The following is a 9343-nucleotide window of genomic DNA, read 5'->3' as shown; positions in this document are numbered from 1 at the left end:
ATTTGCATCCTGGCGATAATTAAAGTGAAATAAGTATCATCCTGAGCACTTTAGGTAATTTAATTCAGAAGTCCGTCATACAAAATGGCAAGGAAAGGCAATTATTGACATCCGGAAAAAGGCAATAATCCAAGTCATTCCAAGCAAGTTGAAACATTCCATCCCAAGCAAGTCATTCCACCTCAACATTTCCGTTAACTTCGACTCCTCAAATGTGTGAAATAAATCATAAATTGTTTCGATCAAGTAGCTTTAATACTCAGTAAACACTTCGACGTCCAGCTTCACAAACACCTCAAGCACACACAAGAACACGAAACACTTCACCTTGAAGCACTTAACCAGCACCTGCGGCCCTCCTCGATACCTCGCCTGCACTGGCAGCGACATATCGGCACTGGGATCACGCGGCGCGGGTATATACCGGCCGCCTCGCAGCACCATGTCGATTGTCGGATCCCATCAGAGTCATCACTCTCCGCTCGGCTCGGGCTCATTGTGGCTTGTCGGCACGGGCCAGCCCGCCAGCCCAGGAAGTCGTCAGCTGTGTGACCCCGGTGAGGTCAGCCGGGTCAGAGGGGACGCTGCCGGTGGGGACGGTGATTGGAAGTAGAGATCGAAGCTGCACCGTGCGCAGTGATGATTTGGCGATGACAACAGGTGCAATAGAATGTTGCGAAATAAAGTTGGTTTACTGTTTGGAGGGGATTTGAGCGAGCTTTATTACAATTCAGATATTTTTACATACTTTTAGGCATGAAAAATCGTTTGCTGTATGTACCTACGTCATGGCTGCATGCAATATGTCAGTGTCTTCTGCCTATCCATGATCTTTGGACAAAACGTTTAGCTCCATATGCGATGTATACTGTATGTATAGGCACTTGCATATATACTTTACAGCAGCTACACCAAATAGTCAGCAGCTTTTTGTCTTCCCAATTTGTCCGCACACTAGGATAAGGTGCGTCATAATTGGAAACACGTTTATGGTCCAGTTTACGACCTATACGAAGGGGAACAGGAATAGCAACCAATGTCTTTCGGCTACTTGATTTCCTGTTTCCCCCTAGAAGCGGCGATATTCGGCGAAAATACGCACACAAAAACACGCTTACGCGAAGCTTTGTCAGAATCCCTGTCGAGATGGACGCAAATAAAGCTACCTGTTCTATTACACGGTATTGGCTTCGTCTATCATTGGTCACCGCATCCGAAAAGGGTGGGAAGACTGAGCTGCCTGAGACTGAGCATTGCCTGACTGGTAGGCTGTGCCGCAACAGACATTGCCTGGCTGGTAGGCTGTGCCGCACCACATGGCCTGGTTGGTAGACTGAACCGCAAAACACAGCCTGGGTGGTAGGCTGTGCCGCAACACACATAGCCTGGCTAGTAGGCTGTGCCGCAACACACATAGCCTGGCTAGTAGGCTGTGCCGCAACACACATAGCCTGACTGGTAGGCTGTGCCGCAAAACACAGCCTGGGTGGTAGGCTGTGCCGCAACACACATAGCCTGGCTAGTAGGCTGTGCCGCAGCACATCGTCTGACTGGTAGGCTGTGCCGCAACACATAATCTGGTTGGTAGTCTGTGCCGCGTTATATAGCCTGGGGGATAGGCTATATATATGATGCATAGCCTGACTGGTAGGCTGTGCCGCAGCACACATGCCTGGCTGGTAGGCTGTGCCGCAGCACACACAGCCCGGTTGGTAGACTGAACCGCAACACATAGCCTGGATGACAGGCTGTGCACAATGCAGAGCTGCAGTGGTAGGTGGTGCTGCATTGTACTGTGAACTGAAGATGTTCGTTTACTTTTTCTATATCGGGCTTCATGATCAGAGAAAATCGGTTTGTGACAGTTATCTCTATGCATCAGAAATAATTTATAAATAATATCAGCAAACATGGTTTTTGCTATTTCAATTACCTACAGTCAACAATTTGTTTATATAAAACTAGTACCTACCTATATATTTCGATAGCTGTTGCCGTTGGACGTGGTATCTCTCAGAGAATAGTCCCAAGCCTCTCATGAAAAACATTCAATTTACCAAGTCCTCATCACGCTTCTCTGACAAAAGTTGACCAAATCAGTCGGACCGCACGTCCCTATTATTGACCGTGGGGCGGACACCCCTGCTCCCCTGGTTAACTAAACACGGCTCCTGCGGGGAGGGAGAAACTTTGGGTGACGACACAATGCCCTGGTAATCGGAGGGGCGGCTGCTGAAAGGAAGGAATCCGAGATGTGGGTGGGGAAGGAGGGTGTAGGGGTCGTGGCAGAAAGCAACAAGTCATTCACAAGAGATAGAGACGGATCGGTATACCCACCTGTTGCCTTTTTTTGTTGTTGACATCATCAGTAAAATACATAGGGTTTGCCCCTTGGTAAAGGTGATTTTCTTGTGATTTTCAGTTTGCGCGAGCCATATAAGGGCACGGGTTCGTGGGTCCGGCTAATAGGTCTCTTCGGTAACATTTTGTTTGGTGGTCTCAGAAAACAAAAACGGCTCATAGTTCCCCGCATCTCGCCACACCTCATGGCCGCTTGATTTCCACCCCATCGCGCGTCCGTCAGTCCTCTACGTCTGTATACAGGGTGTCCCATAAGTTCGTTCTCACCTAAATTTTACGTTTTTAGGCTCTCTTGCTTAACCCGCGCCCCGTAGGGGGGGGGGGCCGAAACGGCCCCCCCTGTCCTTTTCGGTCGATATCTCCTAAACGGCTGGAGATATCGCCACCAAACTTTCAGGACCCCTCCGGGCATCAATTTTACACATTGTGACCAAAAATTTTTCCAGAGGCTATGATAGGTTGGCCACAAATGACGTCAGAGTGACGTCATGTTCTGTCATTTTCGACCGAAAAAAGACCTTCGCGAGAAGACCTGTCAGGACTACAGCTTTGAAGATACAGGAAAATGATATAGACATAAAAGGTGTAGAATTGACAGGGCTACAAAACTGCTATCTCGAATTTTTGAAATTTTTGAGTTTTGACCCCTAAAAATCAAAAAAGCATATTTTTGGATATATTCGCCAAAAAATCCAAAAAGTTTTTTGAGTTTCGAAAAAAAACGGAATATATGTGATAGTGCCTACCGTCTTCTATCTACATACCAAATTTCAGATCGATACCTCGTTTTTTGGCCAAGTTATAGCGAAAAAACTGTTCAAAAATGATGACGTCAAATTTTCAAACTCAATTTTTGGCAATTCTAGAACTCGTAGAGCAAAACGAATACCACCATTAGACTCCCCGTGACGAGCTGCATCGAATCGATACCCATTTTATGCAAAAATATCAACTTTGAAATTTGACCTAATTTGACCTGACCTTGACCTGACCTTCACAAAAACGTGACCTAGGCTGGCCCCAAAGGCTGCCTAACCCACATAATCGCATTTGTCATGTAAAATGGACCATAAAACATGTATCACACGACACATTCATATTGTGACCCCCGGTGACCTGACCTCGCTGTGACCTGACCTGGTATCAGTGACCTCAGATAGCAAAGTATGTGTTTGACGAACAATGTACCATCGATGGTTTTCAATAAATTACCAATTTACTTGCTTTCACAGCACATTTCTTGAATTGCCTGTGAACGGTGAAAATCTGACCTTTGACCTGACCTGTGACGTCATCGGTTTGACCTAGGTCAATGAAATTTGGTCACAAGGTAGTTCCCGGGTGGGGCTATCGAACGCCGTTTGAATTTTGAAAATCGGCCGGTAACTTTCCGAGATCTTAGGGGGGGCCGAAACGGCCCCCCCCCCCCCCCCTACGGGTGGTAGGGTCCGCCGGTAGCCCTACGGGGCGCGGGTTAAAGGCACGCTGAAATTGGTTCGTTACTGGGCTTACGTGGTTGCCATGGCTGGTAGAAATATGTTCCACAGTAACTAATTTCTGTAGACAAAATAGTTTTTGCTAGAGAGCCCGTTTCCTACACAGACGGCTAACGCCGCAACATAGAGGTCTCCAATACGGGTACGTCTCGGTATTTAGTCAGCACGTGGATATTCGCGACGATTGGGGGTGATTGAGGCCTACCAGTCTGTAGACAATGTCCATCGCTAACTGGACGCACAGTCAGCAAGTGACACCGATGATTTGTCGGGAGTCAATCATTGCAAGTTTATCCTCTTTTTTGTCAGCTCTCAGGAGTGAGCCATGTGGCCAAAACTGTGTGGCGCCAAAGTGGCCATCAAAAAGGTCAAAGGGTTAGAAAGTTGGTAAGCAGACTTTTCAGGATGGATTACCAGCTGTCTAAAATTGTTCTTACGGGGTACATAACTCAAGGTGACTTAAGCTTTGCTTACCGGAGGGCTCAAAACAGTCAAAAACGTCTTAAAATGGCCAAACATGAGTTTCGTTATGCCTGAGGCTAAAAAAAACTAAAGGGCTGAGGACATCAACCAGGTCATCTGGACTAACTAGTCCACGTTCGAGATGAAACACCCGTCCAAACCCGAAAACAACCCCATAAGGGCGAAGGAGGAGGTCTCCGTTTCGTCCCGTTATGTTCCTATGCGAAAGGCCAAGATCACGGTATTGTGGGGTTATAGGCGTCCAGACGCTGACCAGGTTGCGATTGGTGTCCCAGAAACAGCTTTGGGAAGCATAATGCTTTTCCAAGAAAATCTAGGAGGAGTTTCAGCCCTCAAGCTGAACTCGAGCCGCGAGTATGAACACATTTATAGAGGAGAAAATGGCATCCGAGAGGTCGTAGGCCCATCTTCAGGCAAGACAGTGCATCAGTGCACAGGCCAAGCAAAGCTTAAAAGCGGTGGAAGGAGACTGTGACAGGCGTTTGTGGCAAGACCACATGCCAGGCACCTCATCGGATCAAAATTTCATAAAAAATTGATGGTTATGCTGAAATTTAGGCTCGTCGAAGCGTAGCGCTGTTCCAGCCTCGAGGAGCTCACGGCGCATGTCAAGTCAGTCTGGGTTAACTTTAAGCCTGCTATGCAGCCAAACATGCCGGTTGGCATGCCGCAGCATGTCATGATGGGGAGCACATTGAGGGGTCATAAATATATCAAAACGCAAAGTACTCTGTTTCACATGCAAATAAAATGTGAGAACGAACTTATGGGACACCCTGTACTTAGCGAATTATTGACATTGACGTTCAGCGACAGATTCGCGGACCCCTAGGAATCCGCTGAAAATCCCTATATAGGGGTAACTTGGGGCGTAGAGTCGCGTGGTGCAATCCGTTACACCCTACACCTAATACTTTTCCCGCTAGAGGGCAGCAAATTTCCAGCGACAGATTCGCCGGACCCCTAGGAATCCGCTGAAAATCCCTACATAGGGGTAACTTGGGGCGTAGAGTCGCGTGGTGTAATCCGTTAAACCCTACACCTAATACTTTTCCCGCTAAAGGGCAGCAAAGTTCCAGCGACAGATTCGCCGGACCCCTAGGAATCCGCTGAAAATCCCTACATAGGGGTACCTTGGGGCGTAGAGTCGCGTGGTGCAATCCGTTAAACCCTACAACTAATACTTTTGCCGCTAGAGGGCAGCAAAGTTCCAGCGACAGATTCGCCGGACCCCTAGGATTCCGCTGAAAATCCCTACATAGGGGTAACTTGGGGCGTAGAGTCGCGTGGTGCAATCCGTTAAACCCTACACCTAATACTTTTCCTGCTAGAGGGCAGCAAAGTGCCAGCGACAGATTCGCCGGACCCCTAGGAATCCGCTGAAAATCCCTATATAGGGGTAACTTGGGGCGTAAAGTCGCGTGGTGCAATCCGTTAAACCCTACACCTAATACTTTTCCCGCTAGAGGGCAGCAAAGTTCCAGCGACAGATTCGCCGGACCCCTAGGAATCCGCTGAAAATCCCTACATAGGGGTAACTTGGGGCGTAGAGTCGCGTGGTGTAATCCGTTAAACCCTACACCTAATACTTTTCCCGCTAGAGGGCAGCAAAGTTCCAGCGACAGATTCGCCGGACCCCTGGGATTCCGCTGAAATAGGGGTAACTTGGTCGCCGGATCCCTGGGATTCCGCTGAAAATCACTATATAGGGGTAACTTGGGGCGTAGAGTCGCGTGGTGCAATCCATTAAACCCTACACCTAATACTTTTGCCGCTAGAGGGCAGCAAAGTTCCAGCGACAGATTCGCCGGACCCCTAGGATTCCGCTGAAAATCCCTACATAGGGGTAACTTGGGGCGTAGAATCGCGTGGTGCGATCCGTTAAACCCTACACCTAATACTTTTCCCGCTAGAGGGCAGCAAAGTTCCAGCGACAGATTCGCCGGACCCCTAGGAATCCGCTGAAAATCCTTATATAGAGGTAACTTGGGACGTAGAGTCGCGTGGTGCAATCCGTTAAGCCCTACACCAAATACTTTTCCCGCTAGAGGGCAGCAAAGTTCCAGCACAGATTCGCCAGACCCCTAGGATTCCGCTGAAAATCCCTACATAGGGGTAACTTGGGGCGTAGAGTCGCGAGGTGCAATCCGTTAAACCCTACACCTAATACTTTTCCCGCTAGAGGGCAGCAAAGTTCCAGCGACAGATTCGCCGGACCCCTAGGAATCCGCTGAAAATCCCTATATAGGGGTAACTTGGGGCGTAGAGTCACGTGAAGCAACCCTACACCTAATACTTTTCCCGCTAGAGGGCAGCAAAGTTCCAGCGACAGATTCGCCGGACCCCTAGGATTCCGCTGAAAATCCCTACATAGGGGTAAGTTGGGACGTAGAGTCGCGTGGTGTAATCCGTTAAACCCTACACCTAATATTTTTCCCGCTAGAGGGCAGCAAAGTTCCAGCGACAGATTCGCCGGACCCCTAGGATTCCACTGAAAATCCCTACATAGGGGTAACATGGGGCGTAGAGTCACTTGGTGTAATCCGTTAAACCCTACACCTAATACTTTTCCCGCTAGAGGGCAGCAAAGTTCCAGCGACAGATTCGCCGGACCCCTAGGATTCCGCTGAAAATCACTACACAGGGCAAAAGCGGCAAAAGTATTACGTGTAGGGTTTAACGGATTGCACCACGCGACTCTACGCCCCAAGTTACCCCTATGTAGTGATTTTCAGCGGAATCCCAGGGGTCCGGCGACCAAGTTACCCTTATTTCAGCGGAATCCTAGGGGTCCGGCGAATCTGTCGCTGGAACTTTGCTGCCCTCTAGCGGGAAAAGTATTAGGTGAAGGGTTTAACGGATTGCACCACGAGACTCTACGCCCCAAGTTACCCCTATGTAGGGATTTTCAGCGGAATCCTAGGGGTTCGGCGAATCTGTGCTGGAACTTTGCTGCCCTCTAGCGGGAAAAGTATTAGGTGAAGGGTTTAACGGATTGCAGCACGAGACTCTACGCCCCAAGTTACCCCTATGTAGGGATTTTCAGCGGAATCCTAGGGGTCTGGCGAATCTGTCGCTGGAACTTTGCTGCACTCTAGCGGGAAAAGTATTAGGTGTAGGGTTTAACGGATTGCACCACGCGACTCTACGCCCAACGTTACTCCTATATAGGGATTTTCAGCGGAATCCTAGGGGTCCGGCGACCAAGTTACCCCTATTTCAGCGGAATCCTAGGGGTCCGGCGAATCTGTCGCTGGAACTTTGCTGCCCTCTAGCGGGAAAAGTATTAGGTGTAGGGTTTAACGGATTGCACCACGCGACTCTACGCCCCAAGTTACCCCTATGTAGGGATTTTCAGCGGAATCCTAGGGGTCCGGCGAATCTGTCGCTGGAACTTTGCTGCCCTCTAGCGGGAAAAGTATTAGGTGTAGGGTTTAACGGATTGCACCACGCGACTCTACGCCCCAGGTTACCCCTATATAAGAATTTTCAGCGGAATCCTAGGGGTCCAGCGACCAAGTTACCCCTATTTCAGCGGAATCCTAGGGGTCCGGCGAATCTGTCGCTGGAACTTTGCTGCCCTCTAGCGGGAAAAGTATTAGGTGTAGGGTTTAACGGATTGCGCCACGCGACTCTACGCCCCAAGTTACCCCTATGTAGGGATTTTCAGCGGAATCTTAGGGGTCCGGCGAATCTGTCGCTGGAACTTTGCTGCCCTCTAGCGGGAAAAGTATTTGGTGTAGGGTTTAATGGATTGCACCACGCGACTCTACGCCCCAAGTTACCCTTATATAGGGATTTTCAGCGGATTCCTAGGGGTCCGGCGAATCTGTCGCTGGAACTTTGCTGCCCTCTAGCGTGAAAAGTATTAGGTGTAGGGTTTAACGGATTGCAACACGCGACTCTACGCCCCAAGTTACCCCTATGAAGGGATTTTCAGCGGAATCCTAGGGGTCCGGCGAATCTGTCGCTGGAACTTTGCTGCCCTCTAGCGGGAAAAGTATTAGGTGTAGGGTTTAACAGATTGCACCACGCGACTCTACGCCCCAAGTTACCCCTATATAGGGATTTTTAGCGGATTCCTAGGGGTCCGCGAATCTGTCGCTGAACGTCAATGTCAATAATTCGCTAAGTATACAGACGTCAGTCCTCTCCTCTCGTCCCCTGCCTCAGCTTCGATATCGGCGCCGTACGGATACCGTCGCCCCGCCGTCGCCCCCGCGCCGTCCTCCCGGTCCCGTGGGACAGTGACGACACGACCGCTCCGTCATCCCATCGATGTCGATTGCCGTCGCCGAGCCGCCCGGCCCGCCCAGGAGGCGCAACAAATAGGCCATCACGAAGCCGCGACGTCCGCGGCGCGTCTGAGACACCTGCGGCGCAGCGTCCGCCCGCGGCGGCGAGAGACGATCAATGGAGCATCCCCAAATGACGGATGACGCCGGAGCAGTCAACGACGACGTAACGCACCGAGATGGCCGCAGAGTGATCGCTCTGCCTTTTCGCACCGTCAGTTGCTGTCAGGTCAGGAAGTATAGGGACACGGAAACTGAAATACGGACTGACTCCTGTAATGGAAGCTGTGCTTTCCGAAAACACAACTCGACTTGGAGACTGAATGTTGAAGATCTGCTCATTGGAGCGTTGTAATTACAAAATATAAACGAAGCGTGGAGATAGAGACAGAGCTAAATCAACTAAATACCTATCCGGGGCATTATTCCGGGACTTTACAGTGCAGCTGTAAGAGGCTTTGACACACAGTTCATTATAATTGACGGGGATTCACCTATTGGTGCTCAACGGCATCGCAAGCTTATTATGTACTGAATCAGTGAAGTCCCTACCGCACACACAGACATATTATTGATTAAATAATAAACAAATTACCACCTGGGTTTCTGTACTCGTGACTGCACCCGATTATGGACCTCTGACAAGACATTACATGTCGGCGGCCATAACTCTAACTTGTCAATTACATTCAATTACCCAACACCGCC

This window comes from Amphibalanus amphitrite, unplaced genomic scaffold (genome assembly GCF_019059575.1).
Source record: "Amphibalanus amphitrite isolate SeventyFive unplaced genomic scaffold, NRLGWU_Aamphi_draft 001332F_arrow, whole genome shotgun sequence".
In the NCBI taxonomy this organism is placed as follows: Eukaryota; Metazoa; Arthropoda; class Thecostraca; order Balanomorpha; family Balanidae; genus Amphibalanus; species Amphibalanus amphitrite.
Note: the sequence above shows the minus strand (reverse complement) of the source record.